Raw genomic sequence first — 20,425 nt, forward strand, 5'->3', positions numbered from 1 at the left:
CTGGATGAGATGAGCAAGGATTTGAAACGTATGAAGTCAGTATGGGCATGAGATTTTAGGCAAAGGTACTTTACAGAGCAAGGATAGGAGCTTAAGTAGTGGATTCTGGAGGTCACCCAAGGCTGGGGTTAGGTATGCTTTAAAAGAAAGGGAATGGTAGGCATGAGAATGTCCAAAGCAGAAGGCAGTATAGTGTTATAGGAAGAGCCTGTATTTTCTGTTAAATAAATAATTCTTGATCATGCTTTGTTTTCCATTATTTATAAGAAATCAGTTTATATATCATAGCTACATAGTTTGATTGACAAAAATATCAGTGCAAACTACCCATACTTGGTGAAATATTAGTGACAAATTTAAAGAAGGATATTCAATGTACACCATGGACAGTATAATTTGCAAAGGGATCTGCATGGATAACTAAGGAGCTGTTGTCTCTGTAGTTAAATCTAGCCAATACATTTCACAAAAGCAATAAGATTTAGCTAATGGTAAAAGGGATATTTCTAGAGACAAGGAGGGGTGAGACTGAGAGACAAATCATATGCAGAGATTTGACCTTTGTACATACAGAACTTGCATGCAAGGCAAATTTTCATAGGGAAACTGCCCACTTAATTCTCCTTTAAAAGAGTACAGATTTTCAATCTACCCACCTGCTATTGTCCTTTAAAGCCTGAAGCCCCATGTGGTTATCCTATTTCTTGTTGGCCTCATTAAGGTTAAATCCTTTTATGTGTAAAGATAATTTTCTTTATATGTGACTCAGTAAAAAGTTCTAAAAAATCATAAGATAGCAACTGTTACCTACCCAGTACTGTGGATGGTGCAGGCTCTAAATTTTAAAATAAATAATCAGCATATAGTGACTAGGTTAAAAACCAAGGGCTTCCTGTTTTTACAAACCCATGCTTTAAACATTGCATTAGTTCATAAAGGGCCTCTTTTATTAAACTGCGCTAGCGGTTTCCGGAGCAGCAATGCCAGCAAAGCCCATTCACTTTGAATGAACTTCATGGGCATTGCCGAGCAGGAATGGCTAGCGTGGTTTGATTGTACAATATATCACAAGCGCTTTAAAAATGTAACTAAAACCTGTGTGTAGTTTTTGAACAGTATTGCACTGGTACTGCATTCAAGAAACCTTTTTAAAATACTACACAGGAAAAACTTTGTCATTGCTTTATAATGTTTGCAAGTACTAACCACAGGCTATAACAACTTTGTCACAAAAACGTGTGCAACTGGCTTTCAAAGAAGAATCCAAATCATGCAGCTATTATCTGAAATGATAGTCCTTTGTATTCTGTATCTGATAGCAAGTACATTTTCCTTTGACTTGTCACTATCATGTTGCATCAGTAACTTCATGGTACACAATTTTCTGAGTCATGTTATAATTCCTTGCAAAATGATGAGTCAATCTGGAAATATAAACTCATGCAACAGCAAAGGGGTTTAACAATTATCAGTTATTTGTAGGCCTGCTGCGTAGAATAAAACTAGACAGCGTTTATTCAATGTTCCTATCTATAATGCCATGCTCAGAAAGACAGATGTGTGAGCCTGATTTTCGTGTTTGTTTGGCTTTTTGTTAATCTTTTGAAAAGAATTTTCCAGGGTCAAGCTCTTTATAATTTCAAAGTGTTGTAAATCCTCTTGAGACCCAGAGAAGTCGGAATTGACTTCATGTTTTTCACAAATCCAAGCACTGAAAGCATACAGGCTGAGGCCTAAACGTGGAATGTCAGGATTTCTACCAAGGGACCTCTTTTCAAAACAAGCCTCCAGATAAACAAAGGGCAAGATAAAAACAGCCTAGACCCTCAAGAGGAAGAAATGGTAAGTCACAGAATAAAAGTTGAAGAGACCGACAGCGAGTGTATTTCCATCAATAATGAGTGTTGCCAAAAACCACCAGCCATAAAAACCAGAGCTATCTTGAACTTCTCTGAGAAGGGGCTGAAAGGAAACCAGAATGAAACGGCCTCTACGGTATTTCCCATCTATAAAATCTGCTGATAATTTGCTTATTGAGAAACACATTTTCAGCTTTATAACAAATACTAGTAAAAAAGGCCTGTTTCTGACACAAATGAAACGGGCGCTAGCAAGGTTTTCCTCGGAGTGTGTATGTTTGGGAGAGTGTATGTGAGAGTGACTGTTTGAGAGTCAGAGTGAAAGTGTGAGTGTGTGTGTGTGAGAGAGAGAGTGAGTCTGGGTGTGAGTGTGTTTGTGAGAGAGTGTGTGTGTGAGAATGAGAGTGTGTGCAAGTGTGTATGTGAGACACAGTGTGAGAGTGTGTGTGTGTGTGTGTGTGGGCGAGAAAGAGAGTGTGTGTGAGACACAGATTCTCTGTGAGAGTGAGTGTATGAGACCAAGCGAGTGTGTGAGTGACTGTGTGGCACATAGAGAGTGAATGTGATACAGTGTGAGACAGAGTGTGTGAGAGTGAGAGTCAGAAAGACATTGTATATGAGAGAGAGAGTGTGAGCCCTGCCCTCCCAATCCATGCCCATCTGTCCCCTGCCCCCTCCATTCATCCTTTTCCAGCAATTCCCCTCTCTCCCTGAGCCCTGCCCTCCCAATCCATGCCCATCCATGCTCCTCTGTCACCTGTCCCCTCCATTCATCCCTATCCAGCAATTCCCCTCTCTCCCTGAGCCCTGCCCTGCAATCCATATCCATCCATGCCCATCTGTCCCCTCCATTCATCCCTATCCAGCAATTCCCCTCTCTCCCTGAGCCCTGCCCTCCCAATCCATGCCCATCCATGCTCCTCTGTCCCCTGCCCCCTCCATTCATCCCTTTCCAGCAATTCCCCTCTCTCCCTGAGCCCTGCCCTCCCAATCCATGGCCATCCATGCTCCTCTGTCCCCTGCCGCCTCCATTCATCCTTTTCCAGCAAGTCCCCTCTCTCCCTTCCATGACCCCCCTCGCATCCATGCTCCTCTCTCTTCCATGTCCCAGCCTGGCCCACCCTCTTCCCCCCCCCCCCCCTTCGCATCCATGCCCCCCCCTTCGCATCCATGCTGTCATTTCTCCCCTGCCTTCCCACTCCCATTTTTCAACTTTACTGGCCACCCTCTTCTCTCCCCCCAACATCCCTTTTTTTTCTTCTTCTTTTTAAATTTACCTCCGTGGCGGTTCCGGCAGCGAAGCGTCAGGGAAGGAGGCGGCGCTCCCGAAGTCTAGCCTTCCCTTCGCTGTGTTCCACCTTCTTCTGACGTCATCCTTGACGTCAGAAGAAGGCGGAACACAGCGAAGGGAAGGCTAGAGATGTCGGGAGCACCGCCTCCTTCCCTGACGCTGCCGGAATTGTTTTTTTTTTTTTCCGCCCTCGACGTCATGACGTTTGATGCGAGGGCGGGGCAGAGACGGCTGGCTGGCTTGAAGGCTTCACACCATGAATCCACGAACCCTTCAGCCTGGGAGTGACGTCAGATGGCTTCAGAACGTTGTCCTCAGGGTGCGTTTTATTATATTAGATATGTTTAGACACAAACAATATTTAGCTGTGCAAATATTTCATCAACAAAAACTTAGGATAACAATCTGTAATTCATGTACCATTTTAAAACAGAAATCCGTTGGCGTTCCTTGTATTTTTTGTGAGAGAGGATAACTTTTAGAACTGGTATAGACAAAAATTGTCTCTTTACACAAATAGAATGTGAAAATTCTGCATTTATTTATTATATGGTTTTTATTGTGCTGGTGTGGTATAACTACACTCTTCATGCCATATGGCACTCTACCAGTCTAGCTCATCTCATGTGTCATGGTAATCAGTTTCTTGGAGGTTGCCAGAAACGGGTAGAGCAAAAAATGATGATTATCTCCATTCTGGGTTTTCATAGCATTCTGAACTTTATATGAAATAATAGATATTCTCAGCAGGAAAGACAAGGGCTTCCACGCAGTGAAATTGCAGGGGTGCAAAAATTAATGCATGGCTATGAAGTGCTAGAGACAAAACAAAATCATTTCTAGTTTGTTTGAGGTTTTTTTGGGGGGGGACTATTTGGTTTATGGGTTTTGCAGTATGAAGGAAAAAATCTGCAGCGATTTGGTATTTCAAAGAGCACTGTTCCCTCTAAACTGAGTGGGAGTCCTCCAACTGCATTGCTGAAAGTGGGGGGAGAGGGAGGATAGTGCTACAATACTGTGTTTTCAATCACTAGGGAAAGGCAGGTTCCCTGGAGTCCTGCAAAGCTTACTTGTCCCTCTCTATTGAAAATGTTATAGTGAAACAGTTCCCCCCACTCCCACTCAGCTTAGAGGGAGTAATGCCAAAAAGTTGTCCTCTCATTAGGCATCAGTTTGGTAATTAATTACCATTACGTTACTGAATATGCAATGCCATTACTTTGCGATCACTCCTGGGCTGTGTCAATATGGCTGGTGATGAACGAAAGGGAGAAGACAGCCTTAACCCGAGTCCCTGAAGAAAGTTTGTTTGAAACCCGTGATGTCGGGTGTTCTATTGTTTTTACACGGAAGTGCAGTCTTCTCCCCGTGACATTCAAGCAGTATTATCATCGGAGCCCTTAGCGTTTGGTTTTTAGACCAGCGCAGGGCTCACAAGATAAGTAAAGTTTTCTATTTTCTAAAGCTATTTTCTTGTGCTGGCTTGGTCTGTTACTTCAAGTGCATTTTCATTATTAGCACAAATGGGACGCAATATTGCATACAAAAGCTTGCACATAAAAATTACCACTGTGAGTGCGCGACCCAATGAACGAAGTGCAATGTTTCACTGTTAGTGCACTTCAGTGACTACCACGTGGGTGTATAGATTTCTGAGGGCACTCTTCCTTCCTATATATTTGGTACTTTCTCCTGGTTTTGGATGTTATAGAGCATTAGCACAGCTTTGTAACCAAGGGAGTTAGTTTGTAATAAAAAAGGGGATATATAATGTTAAAGATATATTTTTTAGTTTTATACATCTGTGGTACCGTGAGCGATGGCAGGCCCAGACCCCAGGTAAGACAGACCACACAGCCTTTTGCAGGTAAAGGCAAATTGTATTTATTGAATGTGTTGAGCAAGGGGTCCTGTTCAATTCACCTGTCACCATTATTGTTTAATGTGCTACTCCAACCTCTGCATACAGTATAAGCAAAATGTAATGTATTTTTTTTTCATCTATGCTGATGACGTTACTATATTGTTTCCTTTATCCAGGGATTGCATGATATTTTCATGTGTGTACAATTGATTGAACACCAATCACGGCATATCAACTTAAACTGAATTGTGAAAAGACAAACATTTTGTGTTTGGGTCCATCTGACTCACCTGAATTTCCTTAGCATTTTGCTATCAGACCAAACTCTTTCACCTTTGAATCTTGTTCCAGGATTTTGGGTTTGGAGGTGGATAGTCTTTTCACTTTTTCTTTTCATGTTAAATCTATAATAAAAAAAATCTTTTAATATGCTGAGGAAATTGAGGGTGATATGCAATTATTTTGAGCCTGCATACACTAAGGACCCTGTCTACTAAGGCGCGTTAGCATTTTTAACATGCCTACAATTAGCGCGTACGCTGTTGATGTGCCTATAGGGATATTGTAGGCGCGTACACAGTTAATGCGCATACATGGTTAGCTCGTGTTAAAAATGTTAATGCGCCTATAATGCGGCTTAGTAAACATGGCCCTAATTCTATCTGGATAGATAACTGCAATGTTATTTACGCTGGTTGTTCCAACTTTGATTAAGCATTTACAACTTATTCAGAACACAGCATCACAATTAATCTATTCAGTCGGTAGGTTTTATTCAGTTTTCCCATTTCTAAGAGAGCTTCCTTGGTTCCCAATGGATGCTAGGGTACAGTTTAAACTTTGTATGATCATTTTTAGAATTATGTATGGTGATGCTCCACTGTATTCAATTGACTAGGTTCAGATTCATGCAATTACAAGCTACCCGGTTTTTCGAAAAGCCTTAAAACTTTATTATTCAACAATCCAGCTTATTTTCGAAAGAGAAAAACGCCTATAGTGCGACCTAAATCGGGAGGTAGACGTTTGTCTCGCAAAGGCGCCCAAATCAGTATAATCGAAAGCCGATTTTGGGCGTTTCCAACTGCACTCTGTCGCGGAAATGAATAAAGTTGACGGGGGCGTGTCGGAGGCGTGGTGGAGGCGGAACTGGGGCATGGTTATGAGCCGAGAAGAGATGGGCGTCTTTAGCTGATAATTGAAAAAAAAAGGCGTTTTTACCGCGATTTTGGGTCACTTTTTTTTTACCCTTTTTTTCACAAACAAGTCCCAAAAAAGTGCTCCAACTGCCCAGATGACTACTGGAGGGAATCGGGGATGACCTCCCCAGACTCCCCCAGTGGTCACTAACTCCCTCCCACCAAAAAAAACCCCACTTTAAAAACTTTTTTTCCAGCCTCTATGCCAGCCTCAAATGCCGTACCCACCTCCATGACAGCAGAATGTGTTTGATCCTGTCACAGCCTTTCCCTGGGTCAGATGTGGCTCTTGGGTGCAGTACAGGGTCACATCAGCATTGCATTGTGGTGGGTGTAGGGTATTGGGCTCCGTGATTTCATTAGCTTGTGTTACAGTCTCACGATGTTGGTAGTTGGTAAGCTCTTCTCCCATGGTGCTTTTCCCCCTGCCTACTGGGTCAGAGTGTGCCCTGTTGTGTTTCCTGTTGTAGTCCATGCGGTAGTGGCCATTTTTGTAAGCCAGTTTTAGTTCCCTTTCCTGTGTTAGCCACGTTAGACAACTTAGTTCTTACCTTGAATGTGGCTGAAAGAGGGCATTGTACAGCATTCTGCCAGCTCTGACCTACTGCTCATCTCAGTACCAGGGAGACTCGTTGCCAGTGGGGCACAACCTCTGATCTGCAGTTAACTGTGAGTAAAGGCGGTTATTCCAATAAAGGATGTTTTCGGAGAGATTAGTCTTCAGGTGTCAACTGGTGTGCCAATGTCATATAGCAGCAACCAGTCCTAGAGGCTTGCGTGTATGCAGGACCCTGGAGCACTTTTAGTGGGTACCGCAGTGCTCTTCAGCCAGGTGGCCCCAGGCCCCCCCCCCCCCCACCTGTAACACTTGTGCTGGTAAATGGGAGGCCTCCAAAACCCACTGTACCCACATGTAGGTGCCCCCTTCACCCCTAAGAGCTATGGTAGTGCTGTACATTAATGGGTAGTGGGTTTTGGGGGAGGGGGTTGGGAGCTCAGCACCCGAGGTAAGGGAGCTATGCATGTGGGAGCTATTTCTGAAGTCCATCGCACTGACCTAGGGTGCCCAGTTGGTGTCCTGGCATATCAGGGGGGCGAGTGTACTACGAATCGTGGCCCCTCCCACGACCAAATGGCTCGGATTAGGACGTTTTTGAGCTGGGCGTTTTTAGTTTCCATTATCGCTATAAAAAAAAACAAACGCCCAGCTCAAAAACGTCCATTTTTTCGCAAATACGGTCCGGCCCGCCCCTTCACGGACCCATTCTCGGAGATAAACGCCCATGGAGATAGGCGTTTCCGTTCGATTATGCCCCTCTATATGTACTAATTAAAAACTAGTTAGCTTGAGCTTGGTGGTCTGTAATATTTTTTGTTATCTAGAACATTTGTATTTTGGAATCAGTTAGCTGAGGTTAGTAGATTATCCACCTTATAATTGAAAGAGAAAAACGCCTAGATTTCGACCCAAATCGGGAGATAGACGTTTATCTCACAAAAACGAATAAATCGGTATAATGGAAAGCCGATTTTGGACGTTTTCAACTGCACTCCATCGCAGAAGTGTACAAAGTTGACGGGGGCATGTCGGAGGCATGGCGAAGGTGGAACTGGGGCGTGGTTATCGGCCGAGGAGAGATGGGTGCCTTTCGCCGATAATGGAAAAAAAAGTATGCGTTTGTAGCTAGAATTTAGGGCACTTTTCCTGGACCCTGTTTTTTCACGAATAAGGCCCCAAAAAGTGCCCTAAATGACCAGATTACCACCAGAGGGAATCGGGGATGACCTCCCCTGACTCCCCCAGTGGTCACTAACCCCCTCCCACCACAAAACATGATGTTTCACAACTTTTTATTTTCACCCTCAAATGTCATACCCACCTCCCTGGCAGCAGTATGCAGGTCCCTGGAGCAGTTGTTAGGGGGTGCAGTGGACTTCAGGCAGGTGGACCCAGGCCCATCCCCCCCTACCTGTTACAATTGTGCTGCTTAATGCTTAGTCGTCCAACCCCCCCAAACCCACTGTACCCACATGTAGGTGCCCCCCTTCACCCCTTAGGGCTATAGTAATGGTGTAGACTTGTGGGCAGTGGGTTTTGAGGGGGATTTGGGGGGCTCAACACACAAGGGAAGGGTGCTATGCACCTGGGAGCTCTTTTACCTTTTTTTTTGTTTTTGTAAAAGTGCCTCCTAGGGTGCCCGGTTGGTGTCCTGGCATGTGAGGGGGACCAGTGCACTACGACTCCTGGCCCCTCCCATGAACAAATGCCTTGGATTTATTCGTTTTTGAGCTGGGCGCTTTCATTTTCCATTATCACTGAAAAACAAAAACGCCCAGCTCACAAATTGTCGAATAAAACATGGACGTCTATTTTTTTCGAAAATACGGTTCGGTCCGCCCCTTCACGGACCCGTTCTCAGAGATAAACGCCCATGGAGATAGACGTTTTCGTTCAATTATGCCCCTCCACGGCTCTTGCATAATTGCTTCCAATTCTGTTTAAATTGTATTCCACACTGAACTAATTATCGGTATGTGCAGAAAAAAAGATCTGTACAGCATAGCATAACATTTCATATTTATGTATATATCTCAATATTTGTATTGGAATACTGGTAAATAAAATATTTATTAATATTCCAATATAAACATCAAGATATACAGTCTTCAGCTGCATAGATGAAATGATAGGTTACAGATTACTAATAATGGTTTTGAATTCTTTCAGTACTCTGGGAAGGGTACCATATGATCCAGGTGATTTACTGATCTTTAACTTGTTAATTTGGCCTATTCCTATTCTCTGGAATTCATTGCCAGAGAATGTGATAAAGGTGGTTAGCTTAGCAGAGTTTAAAAACGGTTTGGCTGGCTTCCTAAAGGAAAAGTCCATAGACCATTATTAAATTGGACTTGAGCAAAATCCACTATTTCTGAGATAAGCAGTATACAATGTTTTGTACTTTTTTGGGATCTTGCCAGGTATTTGTGACCTGGATTGGCCACTGTTGGAAACAGGATGCTGGGCTTGATGGACCTTTGGTCTTTCCCAGTATGGCAATAATTATGTACTTATGTACTTATTATGTACATCTTCCAACTCCACCAAGATTTTTTCAGGTCCTCTGTAATGTCAGCTTTAAATACCATTTCTGGAATTAGTAGCTGTCTTACATCCTCCTTTGTTAAGACTGAAACAAAGAATTCATTTAGTCTCTCCACTATGGCCTTGTTCTCCCTGTGTGTCCCTTTTAATTCCTCATGAACCCAGTATTCTGAAAATCATTCAAAGTCTAACTCTCTTCCATTCCTATTTTCTTTCCTTTCCGAGATAAAACGATACAGCAAATGTTCGCATTTGCTAATTTATTTCAAATGACAGTGCATCCCCATTTGCTTTACATTTTGTTGTCCCTTCCCAAGATGCTGGGCTTCCTATGTCTCTTCCTTCAGCCTCCAGGAAGCCACGTCCTTCTCATGACTCTCCTGAAGGCAAAGTATGAGGGAGGACAGGTGAGAATAAAACAGAGAAAAGAAGTAGTCAGTTTAAATGCCTGAAAGACAAATCTGCAAACAACAAGTGCAAAACAACAAAGAAGGCAGAATATAAATCTACACCTCCAACAGAGGATTCTCTTCCCATCCAAAGCAAATCCCAAGGGAACTCATTCATGTATCCACTAGCGGCATGCCTGGTATACAGCAATTGCCCATTTGGAGAAGCTGCTGCATGCTCTGACTAGTAAAGTAAAAGAGAAGAGGGAATAAACAAAGGATTGAAAAGGCAGAATGCACGGAAAAGACTTACAGTGTAACCCAGAGAAACAAAGCCAAGCATAAAGACCCATGGGTTGAGCAATAGGCTGGCAGCATTGCAGGCACTTTTGTCCTCTTCCTCACGGCTTCCTCTCCTTTCCTCCTGTGCAGTTTTGTAGATCCTTTCTGTCTCTTCTAGTTGCAAACCAACTTTGATTTATATTGTGAAAGGAGGTCTATCAAATACGAATAAACTAAACATCATGATAGATACTTCTCAAGGAAAGAGCATAGAAAAAATAAAGCAGCTAATGGCATTCTGTGCCTCAGAGTGGGGTGAGCCTAAAATTCTTCACTATATGCTCAATATCTCCAAAATTGCCTTTGTTCAGTCTCCTACACAGCCTCCACTCCAGCTTTGTACAGCAAACACTTTTATTTACCGGCTTGCCTGAATAGCTGTTCGCCTCTGGCTGCTTTCTGGCAGTGAAATTGGTAGATCAACTCTATGTTATATATATATTTATAGAACGCTTCTAATCATTTATTTATAGGCATTCTAAAGAACCTGACTTGTTCTTAGCTCTGTGAATGAGTGCATTTTTTTGTGAAGCACTTGAAGGGAACATCGAGTCTTCATTTCGGCTGAAAACAAAAAGTGCTTCAACTCCAACAATATCTCTGGCTTAAAGTAAAACACATATATAACACTGCTCAGGGAGACTGGCAATTAGTCTTTTGAGGAGATCTTGTAGCTCCAATAATTGCACTTAAAAGAGTGGAAAACTCAGCCCATATTGCAAACATTTGGGCCCTATATTTAAAATTCTTTATCCAGGTAGCAGCACCTCCGTACTATTTGAATAATCTAGGGGGGGAGGGCAGAGTTGGGATACAGGCACAGTTTATCCAGATAGCAGTGATTTTCAGCACCACTATGGGGATAAGCTGCCCCAGAGAGCAGTCAATTATCACTGCTTTTCGGATAGTGCTGGCAGCTCACTACTGTATCCAGATGTGCATCAGCACTCACTATTTGAATACTGCCCCTAAAAATCTGGATTTTTTTTGCTCGCAGAGGCTGACGTAAGAAAACTGCTCAATATTGCACCAATAAAAGTCTGCACTGTGTTTCCTACTATTTGCAAAGTAAAGTCAAGCTATGGCATTTAAAATAAAAAAACGGATCACGACTATCAAGAACTCTAAGATCAAAGGAGGTAGGCAAAGCAATGACCTGTTAGTACATTTATCGATTGATTGATTGATTGATTTTGGATTTGATAGACTGTTATTCATTTGATCAAAGTACCTCAGAGGAAGAGACGAAGACATTAAGACCCCCATTCACAAAGCCGTACGGCAAAGCCAACACAGCCTGTTCAAAGTGAATGGGCTGTGTCTGCATTACCACACCGACAGCTGCTAGAACGGCTTTGTAAAAGGGTGCCTAAAGTGATTATTTTAGTTTCGTTTATTCATGCTTGATGTATTGTCTTTCAAAATGTGAAACAAAGCGGTTCACAATGATTTTAAAATATATATAGTGTGAAATAACAGAAAAGAATAACAACATCATAGGAAACTGGAAAGAGTAGGAGAGGGTCATGATTGGAGGAAAGAGGGGAAAAAAAGCAACACTACAGACCTGCCATCCTATCTATGGGACGCCATCAAATGCTATATTGACGAGATGGGTCTTAAAAGCTTTGAATCAAGGACAGGACATTTCAGTGTGAAGGTCAGGTGGGAGGGAGTTTCATAGCATAGGAGTAATAAAGAAAAAGTCAGAGTGACATGTTGATTCCACTCAAGAGCAAGTAATAGAAGGGATAGATAACTGATTGCCAGTTGAAGAGCTCAATAGATGGGTAGGTCTATAGAGGATGATCAGTGATGAAATATAGGAGGAGATACCGGAATGAAAAACTTTATGGATTCTATTCTTGTTTTGATGTCTGAAAACTGGAATTTAAACATCCATATTGCATGAGTGTTCAAATCCCAATTTTACAAAGGCAGGATATGGACATCTAACACTGCAGTACATCCATATGGCAAGAGAGCGTGGTCTCAGCATGTTTTGGGCAGGACCAGGGCCAACCCAAAATATGGACATCTAACTCCAATCACAGAAAGGGAAGGGACTTCTACGTCTAAAAAGATGGACATTGTTATTTAGACCTGGTACCTGTCATATCTGGAAAGGTGCTCTGATTGAGGAGCTGTCCACTGGAGGTTGTAAGAAAGTCAAGGATAAGCCCTCTAGGAAACAAGGAACACACTTGAGAGGTGGGGTTTCCAGATTCCCTAAGCCTCTAGCTGTCAATCAAAGGATGGAGTGGCATCTAGGGCAGGAATTGAAAACACAGGAAGTTAGAGTGCAGGAAGAGGAAGGACGGGGAAAACCAAAGCTAGAAGAACAGCCCCAGTCCATGGAGATAAAGACTAAAAACCCAAATGCTGAGGAAGGGCCACAATCAGGGCACAGAACATAGAAGGATAAGCCCTCTAGGAAACAGGGAACACACTTGAGAGGTGGGGTTTCTAGATTCCCTAAGCCTCTAGCTGTCAATCAAAGGATGGAGTGGCATCTAGGGCAGGAATTGAAAACACAGGAAGTTAGAGTGCAGGAAGAGGAAGGGCGGGGAAAACCAAAGCTAGAAGAACAGCCCCAGTCCATGGAGATAAAGACTAAAAACCCAAATGCTGAGGAAGGGCCACAATCAGAGCACAGACCATAGAATGCTGCCCAGCACTGGCTTTGCTTCCAAATTACTGGTGTTGCCACCTAATCACTGCTAAACCTTTTTGGATCCTTTGTGTTTATCCCACACATTTTTGAATTCTGTTACTGTTTTCATCTCCACCACTTCCTGTGGGAGGGCATTCCAGGTATCTACCACCCTTTTGGTGAAAAAAATACATCCTGACATTATTCCTGACTCTCTTCATGTCCTCTAGTTCTATCACCTTCCCGTCTCTGGAAAAGGTTTGTTTATAGATTAATACCTATCAAATATTTGAATATCTGCATCATATGACCTCTGTTTTTCCTTTCCTCTAGAGTATACATGTTCAGGTCATCGTCTCTTCTTGTACATCTTGCTATGCAAACCCTATATATTTTTGTCAGTTTTCTTTGAACTGCTTGGAGTCTTTTCACATCCTTAGCAAGAAATGACCTCCAAAACTGAATGCAATACTCCATAGTATAGTGATGGACATGTTAATTTTGTTTCCGATTGCAGTTCCATTCTCCTGAGGATGCAGAATATAGCAAAACATGGGACCATGTGGAGGATGGAATAAGAATAATGGAAAGAGGGATTTTTAATGCAGTCTTGCACTCATCATTAGTGCTCCACTGAAGGAGAGTTCATGAAACCAGCAGAAACATCTTTGAAATCAGTCGCCCTCCTACAGATAAGTACATTGAATAAGGCCAAGATAATAATTTTTTCGTCATTTGAGAATTGGACTTATTGCAGCATTCAATGGTTCAGTTGGTGATTCCTTTCAATTTTGGTAGGAAAGAAGGGCTTGGTGCAAAGATGTCTGGCAAAAAGTGTCTATAACCATTGTAGAAAGTGTATGCTTTCAGTGTGAGCCGCTATTTTCATTTTCACTCTGAGCACTATAAATTAATTTAAATATTTAATTAAATGCATAATAAGAAGTAATAAGGTTCATGATTGAGTAAATATTGCATATATTATTGAACCTAGGAATTTTTTCATACCCAGGAGGATACACAGTAAATATTGATTGCCAGATCTTTGACCATTTTTCTAATGTCTGGAGATTTCTTCTCATGGATTCTACTTGCTCCGTGTCATTTGCAAAAAGGCAAACTTTTCCTTCTAACTCTTCAGCAATGTCTCTCATAAATATGTTAAACAGAATCGGCCCCAGCACAGACACCTGAGGCACTCCACTGCTCACCTGCCTTTCCTGTGAGCAGATTCATTTACCACCACTCTGTCGCCTGTCGGTCAACCAGTTTTCAATCCAGTTCACCACTTTGGGTCCTAAGTTCAGCCCTCTCAGTTTATTCATGAGTCTTCTGTGAGGGACCGTATCAAATGCTTTGCTGAAATCCAAGTAGATTACATCTAGCACATGTACCTTATCCAGTTCTTTGGTCACCCAGTCAAAGAAGTCAATCAGATTCATTTAGCAGGATTTTCCTTTGGTAAAGCCATGTTGCCTCAGATCCTGTAACCCATTGACTTCTAGAAAGTTAACTATATTTTCCTTCAGCAGTGACTGCATTATTTTCCCTCCACTTATGTGAGGATTACCGGCCTGTAGTTTCCCACTTTTTCCCTGTCTCCACTTTTGTGAAGAGGGACTACATCAGCTCATCTCCAATCCCATGGAACTGTTCCCGTCTCTAAAGATCCTTTAAATAAATCCTTAAGAGGTCCCACCAGGACTTCTCTGAGCTCCCTCAGTATCCTGGGATGTATCCCATCTCCATAGCTTTCTCCACTTTCACATTTTCACGCTGTTTATAAACGCTTTCTTCCGTGAATGGCGCAATATCCACTCCATTCTCAGATATGCCCTCAGCAGTCGACCGTGGTCCTTCTCCAGGATTTTCTTCCATGAACACTGAAGAGAAGTATGTGTTTAGCACGTTCACTTTATCCTAATCATTCTCCATATAGCCATTCCCAGAATCAGTCTCACATTTTCATTCCTATCTTTTTTCCTTTTTTGTCACCTCTCTTTAGATATTTAGCCATTTTTAATTACACTTCACTTTTGCTAACCGTATTTCTCTCTTTGTTTCTTTGAGTTTCATCCAGTAATCTTTCCCGAGATCCTCTTGTTGCGTTCTTCTGTATTTCTTGAACACAGCCTCTTTTGCCCTTATTATTTCAACCACTTGTTTGGAGAACCATATGGGCTTCCTGTTTCTCATGTTTTATTTTCCTTGTGCAAAAATCATTTGCCATATTTATAGCTGCTTTCAGCTTGGTCCACTGCGCTTCCACTTCACCTATGCCTACCCATGCCATCAGCTCCTTCTTCAGGTCTTCCCCTATTTAACCAAAATCAGTATGTTTGAAATCCAGTACTTTGAGTTTTGTGTGTCTGATTCCACTTTTGCTCTTATATCAAACCATATCGTGTGATGATCACTGTTGCCTAGGTGGGCATCCATCTGGACATTGGAAAGAGAACAATGATTGAGGCTTTACTCAGAGAAATCTAAGGATGCTTGCAAGAGTACTGCAGAAGGAATAGGACTATTTAAGTTCAAACTGTGTTCGCTGCTGGGACTACTAATAAGTCTTAAATCCCTCAGAAATCCTGACTGGGGGATTTTTTTCACAGTGTTGTACTTAAGGTTTCTGGAAGAAGACTCCTGTTTTTATAATAAGGAATTGTGCTGATCGAAAAATAACTTTACTTACAAGAACTGCTCTGGTGTGGCACTTGGCTAGTGGGGGAAAGCTTGGAGGAAGGAAGAAATTCCCCGTCAGAGATACCCATGCTTGTGACAAGGGATTAAGGCACAACACCTCCTTAATCTCCCAGTGGTTGCCATCCTCCTCCTTTTCCCCTGAATGTGAAACCAGCAAGGGAGACCAGGCTGTATGACAGCTTCAGGTATTACATTCTTAACAGAACAGCATACAGGCCTGAGGAGTAGCCTAATACTGGAGTAGACTGTGACCCAAGGGACTGAAGGCTATTGAAGTGGTGTACATTCAGCTTCAGCAGCTATTTTTCAGTTCCTGGAGGGCTCACAATTTAAAAAAACAACTCACGAACAGCTAACATGAGATTTGAACCTGGTTTGCCTGATTCTCAGCCCACTAATCTAAGCATAAGGCTACCCCCTGCGCCACACAGAGGTCCGTATGGCCATTTTATAAGATGGACATTCCTATACTGTCATACAGACATCCATGCCCCTTGTATTCCCTCCTTCATAATTTGGACGTTTCAATTTGTAAAATGGATGTTCATGCTGGACGTTTGCCGCACATGGACGTCCATCTCACATGTATTTTAGAAGAGGCTACATCCTCCATGTGTGATGTACTGCCTTGGAAATCCATATTCTGAGTTGGATGTCTTTTCTAAAATGCCCCTCCACGTCAATCATAAAGGAAGAGGGAGATAAATAGTACAACATATAATAGCAGTGACACAAACATATAACTGAAGGAACAAACTGTCATTGTAAATCGGTCATTGGCAGATTCTGCTGCTACTACTACTGCAGTATTTTAAGATGTTCTATGCTTATTTTGCGTGTCATGACAGAATGCTGGCTCAGATTATATGAGGTCCTTACATGGCACTGAATTGCTTGTAGTTACTAGGAGATTTAAAAGAAAAGAATTGTGGTTGTCATGTTAGCATTCTTGAATCAATAGAGAGTCATAGTGATACCTTTTCATTGAGCCCAGGGGTCTGTACTGGGACTTATAATTTTCAACATACTTATAAATATCTGGAATAGGGAGTGGTGAGCCAGATGATCAATTTATAGACGACACAAAAATTATTCAAAGTTGTTAAATTAAGAGCAGATTGTGAGGAATTCTAGAAGGCCCTTGTGAGTCAGGGGGCAGGATGTAATTCTAATTTTTTTTACATATATTTATTATTTTAACCACAAATTATATATAAAAAAAGTTAAACCAGTAACGTTCAATTCTCAGCATAAAAACAAAGAATACACTTTCGAGAACATAGCTCATCATTAAAGTAACACAACCAAAATAGTTTATCATACTTGAAAGCACAGTAATGTCCCTTGATGACTTACACAAAAGAATCAAGATCCATACAACATTCTAACCTGTGTGCCATCCTCATATACTTACATCCCAATACTGCTCCATTTCCACACACACACACATCACCCAATGACACCATAACAATCACCCTACTGAATATTGCTAAAACAAATACTCCTAAGTTCCATATAGTTTCCGGAGGCAGGAAGGCGCGTAAATGGCAATATTCTAATCATTTACACAAGTAAGTGGCTTGCCCCGGGATTGGTAGCTTTGAGCTTAGAAACAATATCACAGTGCTGTCTGCTCTTTTACTGATGGCTGAGTGATTTTTTTTCACCAGAACTCGCACCAGATGTCATTTCCATGCTCAAAGCTTTCTATGATTGTATGACTCCTGATACAGCTGGTTCTATGCCAAAACACGGCTCTGTGTCGAGTGTTGTGATTCTCTGGTGAACACTGGGTCCTTACACAGTTGACTCTAAAAATAAATCAACACATCTATTAATTTCCATGTGCCTCTTACTGGGTTTAATTGGAAGGCTGATTGTCCGTCCCTACTTTCTTTTGTTCAGGCTATATACTGTCACATGCACCAGGGCGCATCCACCTGGCCATGAGGACAGGGGTACCCGTGCCTCTTTAAACGACTTCTACCGCAAGACCCTTCCTCATTATAGCAAACATGAAGGCCAAAGCTATACCAGATGCCACTCCTGTATTTAATAACAAAAGAAAAATATTACCCCTTTCACTGCCCTGGGGTTTCTTTTACTAGGAATATTAGAGCTAGCTGACAGTATCGGCAAGGTTTAACATTGCTTCTGCTACAATGTCCTTTATGTCCTGCCTACAACAGACTTCCAGCCCTTCTTATACATATTCCATTTTAGGCTTTACTTATCCCCCATTTTAATACACTGTTCCAGCTTAATGTGTAGTTTTCAGCTAATCTGCTCTTGGTGCTGTGGTCTTTCTTGGCTTACTTTTGTAGCTAATTCTAGACTAGGTTTTCAGGTATATCCATTCCCCACACAACTCAACTTTCCTAACCTCATTCTTAAGATCTATTCTTCCGAGCCCTGAACTTTTCATAATATTTTAAGGCTTTTTACTCAGCACTGCATACCTTTACATACCATAGCACCTTCACACTCCCTTTCCCTAACAGCAAAACAAGCATTTAAAAGTGGTTACTGGGAATCACACTTTGGTAAGAATCTAGGTGCTATGCACTGCTTTTATCCTTCCCCCTGCTTGTTAGAGCTGTCCTGTTCACTTAAGACTGTCAACTGGATCCACATTCGCAGGACAGAGTTGCTCCGGTCCTGGTTTACCCAGTGCCACTGAGAATTGTAGTTTTGCTTTTCATAGGGAATGCAATGGGGAATTCAGAACTACAAGTCCCTGCATGCAAATGGATAAACCCAGGCCTGGATCAACCCTGTCCTGTGAATCTGGATCCAGTTGGAAGCCTTATGTTCACTATAATGGCTGTAGAAACAAAAGGCTGTTTAAAGCCCTGGTATGGATTTTAGCTACATGAAAACTGCTTCCTTTTCTACCTGCCAATGCCCATTCATTAGGGAGAGCTTCCTAATCACCCACACAACTGTCTGTCTCCCTTTGATGTTCCCTGATTGTAGGAACTTCTCTCCCCTCCACCAGGTTCCAGTTATTCACTGTGTGAACCTTATAATATCACCAGCACCTTTGCCTTTCTCTGGGGTGTGAGAGACTCCTGAGCTTTGGTAAAATCCTCTTCCCTTCTCCAGGTTCCAATTACTCCTTGTGGAAACCTGCTTCAAGCCCAAATATAACTGCCTGTCTCAGGGATGGAGACTACTTGGCCCCTGGAAACTCCTCTCCTCTACCCTAGGCTCCAATTACTTACTGTAGAACTTTGCTTCAAGCTCCAACACAACTGCCTAACTCAGAGATGGAGACTTCCCCTCTCCTGGCCCTAGGGAAAACCTGTATTTCCTCTTAGGGCCAGATGCACTAAACTTAACGAGCCATTAACGAGCAAGTAGTAAACCCCAGCATGCACTAAAGGCCATTTTCCGACGACGCTAGCAGCTAACGAAAACGGAATGCAGATGAGCAAATTGTGAGATGCACTAACCTTTTCCGATTGCCTTAACGCTGGAAAATCTAACGAGAGGTCTGTACCTGTCATTGGGGCTGCGCGGGATTGAAATGTTACAAAAAAAATCGGGGGAAATGTGCTCGACCTGGAAGTCTCTCACAGCACATTTAGCTCAGCCCCCCCCCCCCCCCCCCGAGGTCGTCCTTCCTTCACTATATATTTAAAAAAAAAAAAAGCTGTGCCTATGGACGTCCTTCGCCCCCCCCCCCCCCCCCCGAGATCACCGCCACTGCTCGAGATCGCCACCCATCCTCCTCCCCCCCGAGATCGCTGCCGCTCAATCACCACCCATCCCCCCTCCCCCTTCCCCCCTGCATTGAAATGCCAGCTTTCCGCAGCCCCGGCCTCCCCACCATCCGAGGCACCCCCGAGGCACCGTCCCCGCCGCCCCCCTTGAGGCCATCGCCGCTGCCGATTCCCCCCTTCCACCCACCCCCGCCGTCTGCCACCAGTCCGGGCCCTCACAGCGCCTCTCACCTCCGTGTAAAGGCACTGCAGCAGGCAACAGCTGATTGCTTTCCTTCGGACTTCCCTTCTTTCCTCCCTGGCCCACCCTCATCTTACGTCAGATGAGGGCGGGCCAGGGAGGAAAGGAGGGAAGTCCAAAGGGAGGCGATCAGCTGTTGCCTGCAGCAGCGCCTTCACACAGAGGTGAGAGGCACTGTGAGGGCCCGGCCCGGTAGCAGACGGAGGGGGGCTGGTGGAGGGGGGGAGCGGCGGCGGCGACAACCTCAAGGGGAGAGGGGGCGGTGCCTCAGGGGTGCCTTGGATGGTGGGGAGGCCGGGGCTGCGGGAAGCTGTCATTTCAATGCAGGGGGGAGGGAGGACGGGCGGCGATATCGAGCGGCGGCAATCTCGACTGTTTAACGATGGAATAGAGCATGCAAGTGAGCTACAACGAGCAGCTCATTTGCATTTCTATTCCTTGATGCATGCCCGTTCCTTACCGATTCGCTAAGGGAATCGGTAAGGGAAGGGCTCTAACGATTGTTTAGTGCATCTAGCGGTGAGTCTCCTTGTGTCTCTCTCTATCGCTGTCTCACAAAAGAAAAACTCATCCTTTAAATGCTTCTCTCAGCAGGCAATGAGAGAGCTAATCAGTGCAAATTGTCAGCTTACTGGCAACAAGCAATGAGGCTGCATAATTAATGCAGCTGGCAGCCTGCTGAGTCATCAGCTTTCCCTAGGGTTCCCTGAGCCTGGTTCTGCTGATCTCGTACCCCAAAGCCTCATGTGAGGCATGGTCCATACTTCTTTAAAAAAAAAAAAAAACAACTACCATTCCAGTTTCTTAAACTGGTGAAAAATGCACTATTATTCAAATCATCTCTTTCTCAATGACAAGTGAACCCCAGTCAGAATAAATAATCAGAGAAGCAAGACTATATTAAGAAACCTGAGATGTGAAAATTGGTGGAAGACTCATCAACAATCTTTGCTATATAGATTATACCACATTATTGGCTGAAAGTGAAGATGATCTGAGACATCTTATTAACAAGGTCAAACAGCATAGTCTCAAAATGGGCCTGCAACTTAA

Source organism: Microcaecilia unicolor, chromosome 6 (assembly GCF_901765095.1).
Source record: "Microcaecilia unicolor chromosome 6, aMicUni1.1, whole genome shotgun sequence".
NCBI classification, from domain to species: domain Eukaryota; kingdom Metazoa; phylum Chordata; class Amphibia; order Gymnophiona; family Siphonopidae; genus Microcaecilia; species Microcaecilia unicolor.